This window comes from Eptesicus fuscus, chromosome 4 (assembly GCF_027574615.1).
Source record: "Eptesicus fuscus isolate TK198812 chromosome 4, DD_ASM_mEF_20220401, whole genome shotgun sequence".
Taxonomy (NCBI): Eukaryota; Metazoa; Chordata; class Mammalia; order Chiroptera; family Vespertilionidae; genus Eptesicus; species Eptesicus fuscus.
This window is the reverse complement of record NC_072476.1, coordinates 80,654,690-80,670,994: the sequence shown is the minus strand read 5'-3', so window position 1 is coordinate 80,670,994 and position 16,305 is coordinate 80,654,690. Positions and strand designations below refer to the sequence as shown.

Genomic DNA, 16,305 nt, shown 5'->3' with positions numbered 1-16,305 from the left:
TGCTCACGCAGGAATGCTGACAGGAGACCTAGCGTTTATGTTCACACCAGTTTGCCACGCTCTGTCAGATTTCTTGAGTAGGTCTTAGTTGCCTGCGTATAGATCAGCAATTTTCAAACTTTTTCATCTCATGGGACAAACTAATTACTAAAATTCTGAGGCACACCAAAAAATATATTTTTTGCTGATCTGACAAAAAAAAAAGGTATACTTTTGATTCATTCACACAGGATGCCTATTGTTGTTGGCTGTTGTCATATTTTTATTTTCTCTTGACAATCTAAGGGAAAAGAGGTCAGTGCCCCGACTTAATAGTCAGGTATTGCATGTTTTAAAAACTCTTGCGGAACACCAGTTGAAAGTGCTGGTATAGATAATAAGAAGGCAGACAGTAGTCTTGATCTGGGTATGGCTTTGCCTGCTGGGTGGGGCAGAAGGACAAAGGAACAGGAGAGTAGAGTGTGCTGGGGAGAGTATTGTTTTATCCTGGCTGGGTAAGAAAGTTTATTTCACAAATTTATTTAATGACTACACAGTACTAAGTGCTTTATTTTTTATTCTCAGAGAACCTACTCAACAGGGTTGCTAACCTTATTTTAGACAGGGGGAAAGAGAGGCCCAAGGCCTCATGGCTGGTAGTGGCAGAGGTTATGTGCAGCCTGAGACTCTACTCCTCATCCTCTCTTTGTGCCGTGAGCACAGGAGTTTGGATGGTGGACTGGGAGGACAGGGAGGTCTCCAAGGTCTGAGTGTTTCTATATGGTCAGAGCCGTGGTCGGCAAACTGCGGCTCTTTGGTCCCTTGAGTGTGGCTCTTCCACAAAATACCACGGCCTGGGTGAGTCTATTTTGAAGAATTGGCATTAGAAGAAGTTTAAGTTTAAAAAATTTGGCTCTCAAAAGAAATTTCAATCGTTGTACTGTTGATATTTGGCTCTGTTGACTAATGAGTTTGCCAACCACTGGGTCAGAGGAATGAAAGGACCAGGAAGCTAGCGAAGCATGGATGTGGAATGGCATGAGCATTTGATTTGAGACATGGAATAGTTTAGGGTTATGACAAAATCTAGAAGGTAGCTTTGGATGTGGGTTGCTGGAAAGGAAAGGAATTGAAGGCCACTGACCTTCAGGGGTCAGCAAACTCTGAGGCCAGGTGTTGGTTGGGACATCGCACAGCACTGAGATTATCCAGAGACTGGAATGACGAGGAGGAGAGGGACCAGACACCAGGGGCTGACAGAGGTAGGGGAATGACTAGGAGGTCAGTAGGCGATGATGAAGGGGAGAAGATGCTATGAGTTTCAGTGAACAGGGCATTGGATAAGTATATTGGAGTATCATTCATAATCAAGAGAAAGGCAACACCACCTTTGATTCTGAAGTTACAGGGAGTGTAGAAGGAGGACAGCCTCTCATGAGGATGGATACAGGTAGAATTGATTTTTAAATTTAAATTAAAAAAATGGATACTGATTTATTGGAAAACATTTAAGTCTGTTTGGAACAGCTTGGGTATGTGAATCTACTTTTCTGTTGTAAATTTTATGAAACCTAGATATTGACCAAGTACTTCCAATGGAAATATAAGCATCTAAATTGAGATGTACTATAAACATAAAATATGTAGTGGATTCTGAAAAGTTAATGGAAAAAAATGTAAAGTAGCTCATTAATAATTTTCTTGATTACATGTTGATGTTTGGATATATTGGGTTAAATAAAATATATTATTAAAGTTAACCTCACCCATTTCTTTTTACCTTTTTAATGTGACTATTAGGAAAGTTATTTATTTGTTATTTAAAAAAATATGGAAAGCTTCATGAATTTGCATGTCATCCTTGCGCAGGGGCCATGCTAATCTTCTCTGTATCGTTCCAATTTTAGTATTTGTGCTGCCAAAGCGAGCACACTATTAGAAAATTTAAACTTAGATGTGGCTCACGTTGTATTTCTATTGGGCAGTGTTTTGAAATCAAGGAGGACAGGGATGGGGAATGCCTGCCTTGAGGTATGAAGTGGAGCACTGACGTCACCAAGAGGAAGTGAGAGCAGACACACGGTTGTGGGAGTGTCTGTGGTGGCAGTGTTTCAGGCTTCATGGAGTCCAGATGTGGTGGCAGATGTGTGGCTGGAATCAGGAAAAATTATGAGCATTTTGTTTATAGGAGACATTCACATGTACTAATTACCCGTCTTCTAACTAGAGAAGTATTTTAGAAAACTCTTGGAAAGAAAAATAAAGAAATGACTTAGGGAATTGGGAAGAAGGAGGATCCAACTCAAGAAGGAAGAAGCAGAGAGGAGCAGAGTGAGGGCTTCAGGTGCGTACAGGTGGGTGGAAGTGCCTTGTACCATTCTCGGAAGATGCCAAACTTTGAGAGACAGACAATGCCACCCCAGTTTAGAGGGAGTCGTTAGTGGGCCAGATAATTACACAAATTGTGAGAACCTAGTCTGTTAGCAATGAGAGCTAGGAATATCTTGTTGGCTCTAGAAAATGTCTCACTCAAGAATGGGAACAGAATTCCTTGGTTTCTCCTACGCGAAGTGGTTCTTATCTTGGAGAGCCTTTAGAGAGAGCACAGATTTCAACTTTTGTAAACAATGCTTCCCTCTGAATGTGGAAAAGAACTTGTCATAATTAACGTAATTAACATAATGAAGATTTGTCAGTTTCCTTTTCTCCCTATGCAGCCAAATGCCTGGGGGGAGGTTGTCAGAGACAGTGGCTATCTGGTAAACTCAGCGTTGGCTTAATTCTGGACTGTCATTCCTAACAGATGAATGCAGGTAGGCTCTGAGGTGAGCTCTGTTTGCTTGAGGATTTTATGGGTAGGAATTCCTTGTTCTCCTACCCAAGTCAACCTTTATTCTTCTCTTAACAAATGCTCATAGGTATAGAGATAATCTGTGGCCATACTGATTGTCAATATCTGCAAATAGCATGTAACACAACCCGCTGTCTGCTTTCAAAAAGAAGTCTTCTAGGACTCGTCTCAGGGGCTCCAATAGGGAGTTTCTATCTGGTAGTCAGAGTCAGGGGAAGGTGTTTCTGTTCGGGCCATCTGTTAGCTGTGCCCCTCAAATCAGAACATGGGGAACCCCTTCCAAGATGCTTCTTCATCTATAAATGCCCCCTGGGATAGCCCAGAATAGGAATAAGATAGATGGCAGGGACTAGAGCCAGGAGAGCTGTGTTCCAGATGTCTTCCAGCCATGAGCATCCTCCTGGGCTGGGTCAGCTGTCTGGCTGCCTCTTCTCTGGCACTTTAAAAGATGGAATAAAAAATACAGAATACCCCGAGATACTTGGCTTCCTCTGCTTTGAGATAAGACCAGTTGGCAATGACTTTGATTCAATCAGAGCTTAACATCTACATTATTAGTTTTTCTATTTAGTACATTTTTGGACCACAAGTGAATTTCTCTTTGTATTCAAACAAAGCTGAGCAGCGGGAGTTCTTTCTAAAGCTCTATTGACTGGCATACATTGATTTTTATTTTTCAACCCTTTCGTATATTAAAGTGATTCATCAAACCAAATCTAGGTGCAAGATGAGGAGGGAAAGAGGAACGTTGAGCTTCTGTGTCTTGGAAACCTGCATGTAATAAATCTACACAGTGAAAAGGAGCAGGAACCAAACATTGAATGGGCCAATGGGAGGGGCTTGAGATGCAGCCTTTAAAAATATTTTTATCTCTATTGTTGAAAGTATTACAGATGTCCACTCCCCCCACCCCCATTGATCCCCTCCACTCCTTTCTCAACCCTCCATAAATCAACAAACAACAAATGCTGGAGAGGATGTGGGAAGAGATGCAGCTTTTACTTGAGATTGATGTGACCACGTAAAGGCTCAATCCTGCATTTCTAGCCCAGTGCCAGTGCAATGGGAGGGGCCTGAGAAAGCTTTGTTGTTCTTTTGGTTATCCCTCGATTTCTAAGGAAATTTGCTGGATGGTTTCAGAGAAGTTTATCATGTCCTAAAAGAAAGAAAAAAAAAAGAACCCTCCTGGCTCCCTGATTAGCCCATATTCAGCTGTGAGGGAGCCACTTGGAACATTTGCCTGAATTCTGAAGGTACTGTTTTCTGCTGCTTTGGCTTCAGTGGTGCATGTTTCTTGGGTTTAATTCTTTAAGGAAAGGGAGTTTTAAATGACTTCAGTTTTTTTAAAAAGCTGAATGTGAGATTTTGCTGTAATGTGGGATGAAACCTCATTTCCCCTAATCATCTATGTATTCTGTACCCTTTATACATATAGATGCAAAGCCTATTTTAAGTCTTAAATTCAGGATTATTGCTCTGATACATACATATATGTCTGTCTTCTTCATCTCCTCCCTAGACCATTTGCTTACATTTGTACAAAGAAATATAAAAGTGAATTAGTTACATCAGTATCTTGGAATTATTGGGTTAGAATTACCATAAAGCTTGATACAGAAACTTTTAACTCCAAAGATACTCTCCCAAAGTCGTAAGAGAAACATTGATTGGTTGCCTCCTATACATGTCCCAACAGGGATTGAACCCGAAACCTAGGTATGTGTCCTGACCAGGAATTGAACCCATAACCTTTTGGTGTGCAGGATGGTGCTCCAACCAACTGAGCCACCCAGCCAGGGCCCATAATCACTCTTTATTCATAAAAAGTAACTTACTAAAAAAACAAACAAACAACAAAATTCCCAAGAAAGATAGATGCTTTTTCCTTCAAATCTGAAACTCTGGTGGAACTACACACAGTTTTAAGGGACTTAAAACCACTTTCTTCTCTGAAGTTTATGGTCTCACCTGACACAGAGGATGCGTTTTAAATTCTCTGGGAGTGTCCTCACTTCATGGCTCTGTGAATTGGTGTGCTTGAAAGAGAGTAGTGCCCTATGTTAAGGGTTGGGGATGAGAGAATAAAGGAGAGGAGGATTTGGAGATTCCTTAACTAGTTAGTGGAGAGAACAAAGCAAAAGTATATGAAATCATATGAAGATATTTTCAAAGTGGTTTGAAAATTGTCCCCAGAATCTTCTATCTTTTCTCTTTTGGCATTTGGTTTCCCAAATACCCTCACACACAACCCTCAGCACTTGTCTAGCTGTTCAGCCATTCCCACTGCACTACCTTTTTGTGTGACAAGTTCTCCTACTCTTGATAGGTGTTTCCGTCAAGATATACCTGTCTTACGTCTCATTCTCTTCTGACCCTATTCTCTGCCAAGAAGATAATTTAGTGGAACAAAGGTTTTCTTCACTGGTAAGGTCTTACTGTACCATCTCATCCATTATGTATTTGCATTTTAGCAGCTGCCTTCAGGGATATAATCCCCATATAAAGTCTTATTTTACAGCCCATCTGGAAAGTGAGGAGGGCATTTTCATTCAAGAAAAAGGGCAGTGAGGAAGGTGATTCTTCTCAAGGAAATAGTTCTACCTGTGAGTGCCAAGATCTCCCTCACGCCTAGTAGACCTATGGGTTATGATCTCAACTGGGAAAAAAGCACATACATCATTATGATGGATCCTTATTCTAGGGAATTACTTCTTATGACTAATTGAAGGAAAGCTATAGCTTATGTAGATTTAGTAATAATGAATACAGTTCTCTCCTCCCATCCCCTTGTTTATTTTTTTTTAATTTGCAGAACTTAACCTACTTTTTCTCTATTGACATGACTCTTCAAAGTAGGTATGTTAATATGTAATCTACATTTTACAGGTGAGGAAACTGAGTTTTATGGAACATAAAGTGACTTACTTATTTACAAATAAGGCAAAGGCTATCCAGTGAATCCTTGAAAACAACTGCTGACCCAGGCCTTTCTTTCATGCATTTGGTTGGACTCAAGGCAGTCCAATAAAATCATTCCTAGTGTTGCTGTGACCTACCATTGGCCAGAAGCTTCTGCTGTGATGGTCTGTCTTCAAACTAGTTTGCTGGGTGGTGAAGCTCCCCAGGTCCCTCCCCGACTAACAGGCAGGCAGCTCTGGCCAAGAGTGGCTGTGTCCCAAGAGTGGTATCTTGAGGTGGTTTTCCCTTTCCCCACTGGCTTGCTGAAACAAAAAAGGCAATAAAACAACACAACGCAGACAAAGCAGCATGGCTGGTATTTCTGTCTTGTGTAGGCCTCTGGCCTTTCACATTTGTCCCAGGCTCTTTGTTCAGCTGGGCAGACAGCAGGTGGGGGTGGGGGGGCAAGTTTTCATTTCATGCTCTAGGTATCCCTCAGAAAAGTCTGGTCCCTTCCATCAAATTTAGCCCCATCACACAGCTCATTTCTATTCATAATAGGTGCTGTTCTCTTTCACAAAATCCCATCTTGGCTAAATGAGCCCACTGGGCTGGCCATATCATTTCTTTTCCAGCTGAGCACAGTGATAATCAAGTTCTCTGTGCAGTAATGCGTCCTCATTCCATGTTGGAACCAATCAATAGGAACAGAAGATGCTGCGTTGTATCATTCGATAGATAGGATCTAGACAGTCTCCTGGCAGGGAACTCCATTGATTCATCTTTAGCAGTAGTCAAAATGCAATTAAGTAGGAATATAGCCAACAGAAATTAGGGTATATGTACCCCAAACCTTGAACAAATACATTTATGGTAGCATTATTTGTGATAGCTCCAAGCTTGAAGTGTCTCAGATGTCCCTCGACAGTCTGATGGATGATTGTGATATATTCACACAGGGGAATGTTACACAGCAGGGAGTGAGCACATTAAAGCCACAAACAACAACGTGTATCCTCTCACAGACATAACGTGGAACCAAAGAAACCAGATACAAAAGGAGTGCAATACTGCAGGGTTCCAGTTATATAAATTTCAAGACCAGGCAAACTAATCTCTGATATGTAGCCACTTTCGGGAGGTAACTGGGAGAGGACACACAGGACTCTTTAGGGGTGTTGGTAATGTTTAATTTCTTGATCTGGCTGGTGGTTTCATGAGTGTGTTTACTCAATACAAATTTATTGAGCTATATAATTGTCATGTATGTCTCTGTATATATATTATATTTCAACAAAAATTTACTTAAGTATAACTAGGGTCCATGCTGGTCTGTTTCTATCTTTCAGAAGGTTTATTGCTGAAATGCAAATAGAGAAGGATGGGAGATGAGATTGGTCCCTTCTTTCAAACCCTCCCACTGGGAGGAGTGAGTGAGGGTATGAGGTGAGGTAGGTGTGTGTGCCATTTTAAGGAGATGCCTCCTCGTGAAGATTGCAGGAAAAGTTTTCCCCAGCTGTGTAGATTCCAGTTGTATCTGTTTCCAAAGCCTTTACTTAATCCCAAAGAATGGTTTTAAAGTAGTATTTCAGACTAGCAGAATACGTATTTTAAGATCCTGGCTTTTGGGGGAATTTGTCAAGTCATCCAAATGGGTCCCCAGTGCCTGGAGACACCCAGTTATAATGGCCTTTCCCATTTGCTGCACCTCACTGGAAATTGATGAACCCCTCACCTGATTGCAGAGATTCACGAGTTTGTTGAATGGTTTGTGGCTGCACATCCATCAACAGATGAATTATAGGTTAACTTCTCAGGATATTGGAAAACCTACGTAATTTTTGATTAATGAGGACTTAAGTTGGGTAGTTGGCTTCCACTCTGATTAGTTGATTGTTTTGGGAGTGGTGGATACATTTATTAGGTAATGGAAATTTTCTACAAATAAAAATGAGTAATTTTTTGCTAGAAACTCTTATGAGAGAATAAAAGCTCTCTCTGAGGTTCTTTCCTTACAGTGCCATCAAAAAGACAGGAATGGCTTAAAATAACCAGAACTCGTGTTTAAAATCACAAATTCAGCATTCAGCATTGACAAAGCCCTCAAATGCACAGGCTTGGCTGTTGAAGACGACTCACCATTAACTTTATCAAGAGTGGGTTTGTAGGATATGCCTAATTTGCAAGAAATCTTTGAGTTCAGAGAACTTGCTTAGTTGAAATTTCATTCTGTATAAAGTTGTTCATGTCTGGTTCAAATACTGAAACACTGTAATTTGCCAGCTGTGGGTTGAGGAAAAAAATGTCTCATAGTTTTAAATGGGAAGACCAAGGCTAGGTCACCTTTCAAGGCCAAGCCAGGGCTACTTAAACTTTGATCATTAAGCAAATAGACTGTTGAAATGTACTCATTTTGAAGGAAAGACACCAAAATGTACTTCAGTGATTCTTAAAAGCATATTTTTGTACAAAGTTCTGATGTAGATTTTGTTTCTAGATTTCTTTCCCCTATGGTGTCTCTTTTGCCTTCCCTTTGGCCCCAACCCCTGACCAGTATTGCTCTAGGGTTGCTCTGACTTGAACATGTTTGTTATCTGTTTATTTGTTTGTCCTTCAGTTAACTCATTTATCCATCTTCCTAATGTATAGGTTTACTCAGCATATGCTATACTAATGGAATGGAATCAGTCTTAAGAAATATATCGTTTATTTTGGATCTTCTAGAGATGATGTCTGTCCTTTTAGGGTTTTATCTGTTAGTGATTATGAAAATAATTCCATTGGTTGACTGAAAAGAATACAAATGGCAGGTTGATGGGATACCTCTCTGTCAACATCCTGTGGTCTTTGGACTTGACTATGGAGAGACATTTTTCTTTTCTCCTTCTTTTATGGTCTGACATATTATGTAAAGAAATGTTAGTTTATGCCATCAGTTCAGCCATCAGTTTTGTACTTCCCCAAATGGCCTTCTACTTAGAGTCAGTACCTTTTCCAGGGAGCTAAATGATGCCTCTGTTTTTTGTAGTTGGGTATAGGTCTCCATGACTTCTCTTTTATCTCTCACTTGTGTGTAAAGCATGACTAGAATGTGAATAAGGACGATAGTTACTTATGATGATAAGAAGCACAGCTGGATAGCAGGAGCCCAGAAATCCACAGCCACAGAGTGGCCCATTGTGAATGGACTTTTAGGTTTCAGAGGCTGAGTTGAAGGTCTAGCTTCCATTCTGGAGATTATGCCACCAGTGATTATGCAGTGGGTAAGTCTCCAGGAAGTGGGTGACTTCCAGATGCTGCTTCTGATCAGTATATTTAATGTCTATTAAGAGAATAAAAAAGACAAAAAAAAACCTACAGACTGGAAATGAATAGTCACAGAGCATCTACACTAATAAAAGAGTAAGATGCAAATTGACCATACCTTTGTGATGCCCACCAGCCAATCAGGAGTGAGTATGCAAATTAACCCAACAAAGATGGTGGGTTAATTTGCATGTGCAGGCATTCTGCGCCGCCCTAGCCACTCCAGGCCTCTGGGCAGCGTGGGAAAGCGGAAAGGCGGCTACGGCCAGAGCGAAGGCGGTGCCGGCAGGAAGGAAGGCCCATTCTTGCATGAATATTCGTGCATCGGGCCTCTAGTATGTCTTATAAAGAGCTTGCATCCAGAACATATAAGGAACTCTCAAAACTCAATGGTAAGCAAACAACCAACCCAATTTTTAAAAATGGCTGCAAAATTTGAACTTCATCAAAGAAGGTATGTGGATGGCAAATAAACAAATGAAAAAATGTTCAACATTAGTCATTACAGAAATGCAAATTAAAACTATAGCTAGGGGCCTCTACATACCTATTAAGTGGCAAAAACATACCATGTATTGGTATGGATGTGGAGGAACTGGAACTCTCATATGCTAGTGGTAGAAATGTAAAATGGTTCAAAAAATGTGTGCAATTTATTGTCAATTGTATCTCAATAAATTTATTAACAACAATTTTTTTTTAGAAAGGCCCTCAGTTCACAGGCTGGGTCCCACTCCTTCAATCTGAAGTCCTCAGCAGGCCCCGGTTCTTGCCACTTGGCCATTAGCTCTTGTTTGCACACGTCTGCATTGAGAGAATGGGGAGGGCTGTTGCTCCACAGAATGCAGGGGGATGTGGTTTCTAAACAGGATACCCCTCAACTTCTCAAAGTGGAGGGAGCAGTAGCCCTGCTCAAGAATCCCAGACTCCTGGTTTTCCTTAGGCAGAGACTGATGGGCAGAATGTGCCAGAAATCCAAGGGGACCTGAGCCCTTGTCACATGGGCAATGGTGGAAGCAACTGGTGTGGGGGTGTGGAAAAGTCTGGCAAAGGGAACCTCAGTGGACAGTTTTACCTGACTCTATACTTCCAGAGGTGAGAAACAGGACATAAAACATGTATATGTAATTCTGTAAACAGAATCAAAGATCAGATATTAGTTTACTAGAAAATGAATTCTCCAATCTCCTTGGCCTGGGTGGAAATGCTCTTTTAGTTTATGTAAGATTCAGTTTCTTTTCGTTCCCTTCATTCTGCCTTTTCTCCTCTTCTGAATATGTTCTGGTGATATTTGAATTATTTATTTAAAAAGGCAATTTCTAGTATCTAAATTAACTAGGGGAACAAATCTTCTGACTTTTCTGTTCACACTTTAAGTACCAGGTGATTTTGTTGGACTCATTTCAGTGACAATTTTCTTCTCAGAGTCTTTGAGAGATGTTGATGTGAAATAATATGTCAATGTTTCTTAGAGTGCAGGGCCCACATTCTATAGAGTTAATGAAGAATTGTGAGCTTATGTAGGATGCTAATCTGTTTTGACACCAATTTTAGGTGGTGGTGGTGGTGGTGGGGGGGGAAGCTTTCAATATTCTTAGAAGAAGAAAACCTTAAAACTTCTCATCTGAAACAAGTGTGTGATTTATGGATTTGGGTCAATTTAATTATATATTTGTATAAGAGAGGAATAGCTTGGTTTATGGATATTTGTTTGGATTAATTACTTTTAAAAACATTTACTGAATATCTATTATATGCCAGTTATTGTGGTGGAGGCTGTAGGCACAACGATAATTAGGCATCCATCCCTCTATTATTCTGGTATATTTGTGTGTCCTTGTGTGTCCTTGGATTTCTAGTTGGAGACAAGAGGCTTTTTATTTCATGTTTAAAATTCTTGGGGGAATGTATTTGGAAAAATATGGAAATAGGACATATTTTCCCTAAGTGGGAAAGTTGAAGCAGGAGGATAGAAACTCAGATTTAAGAGTTTCAGTCTATACGCACCATTGGCTTGCCAGTCACCATGCACAGACTTTGTTTTCTCAAGCCCTCTTCCCTGGATGACCTCGGATGAGGGAGCTCATAATTGTTTGCATAGTGTCTGAATCTTCAGAATCAAGCCACCGTAAATGAGAAATGATATTCGAAAGACAAAAAATTTGGGGCTAATGTTGGTTTTTCTTTTCCTAATGCAAATACCTGTTATGTTTTTGTGAGGATAACTAGTCAATGGAACACGCCAAATATTTATGATACACATTTCTTGCTTTGTGACTTGGATCCTATGAGAGGATTGTTGATTATTCATAATGATTTACTTTTTGTGGGTGACCTGATTCTTTATATTTTATAATGACTTATTTTATTGTTACAGTGTTGGAAGCATGAAGCAAATGCTCTTAAGAGTTTTCGGTTGTCTCATTTCTACTTCCCTCTGCCTAGCAAAACAACCATAGAGGGGCTGCTCTATTTTCATGGGCGCAGCCACGTGGGGTGGGCTCAGCGTGCTTCAGTGAGATGGGTCACAATCTATATATATAAAAGGCTAATATGCTAAGTGTCTGATAGTCTGACCAGTAGCTATGATATGCACTGACCACCAGGGGGCAGATGCTCAACGCAGGAGCTGCTGTGATGCACACTGGCCATTTATAGAGAAACAGCACCGTGGACCTGGTGCCCACAAAGCAACACTCGGCTTCCCCCAAGTGGGACACAGGCCCCGCCACCACCCCAGAGTGAAAGCCCACCAAATCGCAGCCAACGCTGCCGAGACCCCATGGCACAAATTGAGGCCCACAGCTTAGCCCAGCCTGGAAATGGTGGCTGTGGGCACTGTGTAATGATGTCACATAGCAACGCCCGGCTTCCTCTCCCTAGTAACTAGCCTCCTTGGAGTTTCTTCAGTCCAGGAACATGACTTGCTTTATAGCCAGATGGAAGCATTTTACACTTTAACCAAATGTCTTTGAAGCGTTTTCCCCTGCCTCATCTCATTTGATCCTCACAGAAGTCCTGGAGTAGGTAGATAGGAGACTCGGTAGAATCCTATTTTCTTTTCATTAGCCAGAAAAGGGAGATTTAGAAAGCTTAGAAACTTGACCCGATTGAAAAGAAGTAAGAAATGGTGGACCTTGAAAATGCCTTCAGATTTTCTCACTGTGCAGAATATAGTCAAACACTGCTGCAGTTAAATATTTTACCCTTTGTTCTCCCTGCGTGATCTATAATAATAATCTGCTTCATGTTGATATTTACTGCTGTGTGGCTGAAACTACCTGAAAGAGAAGTTGGGGTGCTTTACTGGGCTGGAAAAAGTTTAGCTACATCAGAAAGCAGGTCTAATTAAGCAAGTTTATCTATATATATAAAGCTCTCACTGGCGCCAATTGCATGAGTGTATTTCGATCTGTCATTATCAATCGTGAATTTGGTTGACATTTCTATTATAGAGAAAAGGGCGAATAGTGATATTAAAATATTTTTTCTAATTAATTTCCTTTCAATGTGCACGAATTCATGCACCAGGCTTCTAGCAGAACATTATGCACACACATTTTGCCAAGATAACCGTGTATGTGTGTGTGTTGAACATTTTGCCAAGTATGTTACTGAAATCTTCCTTGTATGGGTTGGCTACAGATGTGTTTTGGAACTTTATATGTAATTCATTTAGGTTAATTCTAACTCTGTACCAGTGATCTTGGCAGGCTTTTTGTTTGCCATTGTTAAAAATAGGGATCCCAAGCTTGTGATTTGTACTATTTTGAACTCATTAAATTGTCTAAGCTCAAAACACCCTGAACAACTGGAAGTTTGTTCCATAATTCAGATTCTCATGTTAGAAGTTTCCTTAGGCCACGGCCCACAAACTTCTCCTGAACAAGAAGCCAGTTAGTTAATGCATCAGTGGAATCACAAGTGTAAAGTTAAATAACTGATGTCAGTGATTTAAAGCACCAGGCTTTCTCTGGCTACAATCCTTATCTCATTTTTGGTAGAGGTGTGAGTTCAAAGAAATACTTTTTGACAATACAGAACAATAGTGCAAATGTGATGTTACACATCGGCAGTGACCTGGGGCACTCCTGCTACTAGAACCCCAGTTTTGCAAATGAAAGGAAGAGGTGCTAGGAACACATGTTTGTCTTTCTCCTGGGCAGATGTGACCTAGGGAGCCTGCTGTGGGTGGGTGCTGGCCTGAGTTGGCAGCTGGGATTTCTGGACACTGGTCAGGAGGTGCTGGGGTTGCCACAGCGTGGCATTATTTCTGGTATCTTTGGGCATTTTCTTCCCAGGGCTCTTCATTCTTCCTTGTTTCTTTCATTCTGACATTTCTACTCTCTCACATGCACATGGTGGCAGTGGAGAGGGGGTACCAGCAATCTGGGTACTTCATTTGGCTGGGCTTCCATGGTCTGGGCTCTAAGAAGAGCCATCAGTAGCTTCTTAGCCTCTATCTTACCATGCATGCCCTTCTGCTCCAGACAAATGACTCTCTGTGGCAGAAAGTGCTATGGTATTAATGTTTGTGGCCCCTCTCCCAAAATTCATATGTTAAAATCCTAACCTCTAAAGGTGATGGCATCAGGAGGTGGGGCCTTGGGGCAGTGCTCAAGTCCTGTGGGTGGAGCCCTCATGAGTGGGATTAGTGCCCTTTAAGGAGGCTCTAGAGAGCTCCCTAGCCCTTCTGCCATGTGAGGAAGCAAGAAGTCCACAGCCCAGAGGACAGCTCCTGCCTGACATGCTAGCACCCTGACCTCAGACTTGCAGCCTCTGGAATTGTGAGCAAGAATTGTTTGTTGTTTGAAAGAAATCCTGTCTGTGGTGTTTTGTTAGGGCAGCCCAAGCACTAAGACAGAAAGTTTCTTCTAAAGTGGAAGAGACTAGTCAATTTTTTCACCCACTATGTTAGAGAGTCCTGGAAGCATTGCTCACAGTCCTTTCTCACAGAGTTTGATCCTATATTATTATCTACTAGAGGCCTGGTGCATGAAATTCATACACGGGGGTGGGGGGGCCCTGCACCCTCTCCAATCTGGGATCCTTCTTGCAATCCGGAACCACTGGCTCCTAACTGCTCCCCTGCCGGCCTGATTCCCCTAACTGCCTATCTGCTCTCTGCTGCTGGCCCGATCGCCCTAACTGCCTATCTGTGCTCTCCTCCTGGCCTGATTCCCCTAACTGCCTATCTGTGCTCCCCTCCTGGCCTGATTCCCCTAACTGCCTATCTGTGCTCCCCTCCTGGCCTGATCCCCCTAACTGCCTATCTGCTCTCCCTTCCTCTCCATGCCCTTTGGACCCCTGGCACAGTCATTCTGAGAGCTCTCCGCCGTGGCCCCGCCCCTGTCCTGGTTGGTCATTATGTGACGGCGTCCCAGACAATTTGCATATTCCTCTATTATTAGTATAGATGCACTAGAGGCCCAGTGCATGAAATTCATGCACTGGGGTGGGGTGGGGAATCCCTCAGCCTGGCCTGTGCCCTCTCACAATCCGGGACCCCTCGCTTCTTACCACCCACTGGCTCTCTGCTCCTTACCATTTGGCTTGCTGCTCCTTAGCACTGCCACGGAGGTAGGAGAGGCTCCTGCCACCACCACTGCGCTTGCCAGCCATGAGCCTGGATTCTGGCTGAGTGGTGCTCCTCCTGTAGGAGCGCACTGACCACCAGGGGGCAGCTCCTGCATTGCCCCCGGGTGGTCAGTGCACATCATAGCAACCAGTCGTTCTGGTTGTTCCACTGTAACGGTCGCTTAGGCTTTTATTATATAGACTAGTGTTCCCATTGCAGGAAAAATCCTGCAATAGGATTTCCTGCTGCACTCTACCCCGCCTCCGCTCCTCCCTTGTCGCCTGCCCCGCCTTCTCCGCCAGCCCACCTGCTTTTCCCTTCGCCCCCGGCCCCACCTCCACTCCTCCCTTGTCGCCCGCCCTGCCTTCTCCACCAGCCCGCCTGCTTTTCCCTTCGCCCCCGGCCCCACCTCCACTCCTCCCTTGTCGCCCGCCCTGCCTTCTCCACCAGCCCACCTGCTTTTCCGTTCGCCCCCGGCCCCACCTCCGCTCCTCCCTTGTCGCCCGCCCCGCCTTCTCCGCCAGCTCGCCTGCTTTTCCCTTTGCCCCCGGCCCTGACTTTGCTCCTCCCTTCTCCTCCCCCCAGCTTGCTTGCTTCTTCGAAGCTTTACTCCCTTCTGCAGCTCTTGGCTTCTTTCGATGCTGTCTTGATATGCAAATTAGCCGCCATCTTTGTTGGGGTAATTTGAATACTCGTCCTGATTGGCTGGTGGGCGTGGCTTGGCTGGTGGGCATGGCTTAGGTGTAGCGAAGGTGCGGTCAATTTGCCTATTTGTCTATTATTAGATAGGATTATTGTATTATTTCCCATACGAACAACTGTAAACCTACTTTTGCCCCCCCTGTATATATGTATTAGTATATATACTAGTATATGTACACATATATACAATATGTAGTTATCAACAGGCCCCAAATAAGTACATAGTGTCAAGATATTGGCCACTTGGAGTCTTTTCTGTATGACCTTGAGAGGAGAGAATGTTGGCAACATCTCGTTGTAAAAGTACCTTTTGGTTTCTGGTGCCACCAGCAGTTAGGCTATGTGGGCACAGTGTAGATTTGGATCCACTGGCATCGCTAACTGTGCTGAGAAGGTGCTCTTTGCACCTCATGAGCTTGGGGTCTCCAGAGGCTGCTGGTTTCTCCACCGTAGGGATTTTAGTTCAACTCTGATCTCCCCAAACAACGCCAGCCTGGAGGAACCTGGCTCTCTTATGTTATTTTAGTTTTTATTCTGACCTTGAAATTATTTTGAAAAATTATATTTAAATATCTACTACCCAATGCACATCAGCTACCAGTAGTCATTGGGAAGGTTTTCTTGAGAAGTCTGCGATCTGACATTCATAACTGAGTTTTGATTTCACACATTCCCTTTCATTTCACAGAAAAACCTGTCAAATTTGTTCTCATAAATTGTTTGAATGCAGCTGCCTAACAGCTTTCTTTTTTCTTTCTTTCTTTGGGGGAGAGATACTTAGTTACAAAGTTGAAAAACTTCATTTTAATCTTGCAATCACTTTTTAAAAAGTACTTTAAATTTGAATATATTTTCCCTATTATATTTCTCTTTCTGGCTATGATCTGCAAATTATTTTTTTTTGGGGGGGAAAACAAAATTTTGAAGGGTAATTAAAATTACCCTTCAGACAGACCACTAGCAAGATTAACACATTATGTAACTTCTTTAA

At 42.4% G+C, this 16,305-nt stretch overlaps 1 non-coding gene across 1 annotated transcript; it reads right to left on the bottom strand.

Annotated features, from left to right (window-relative positions):
- Positions 1-1,803: 1,803 nt before the first annotated feature.
- LOC114230187 (U6 spliceosomal RNA) lies at positions 1,804-1,910 on the bottom strand. Its single transcript, XR_003616049.1, has one exon. It is a non-coding gene; the product is annotated as a U6 spliceosomal RNA (small nuclear RNA).
- Positions 1,911-16,305: the final 14,395 nt, after the last annotated feature.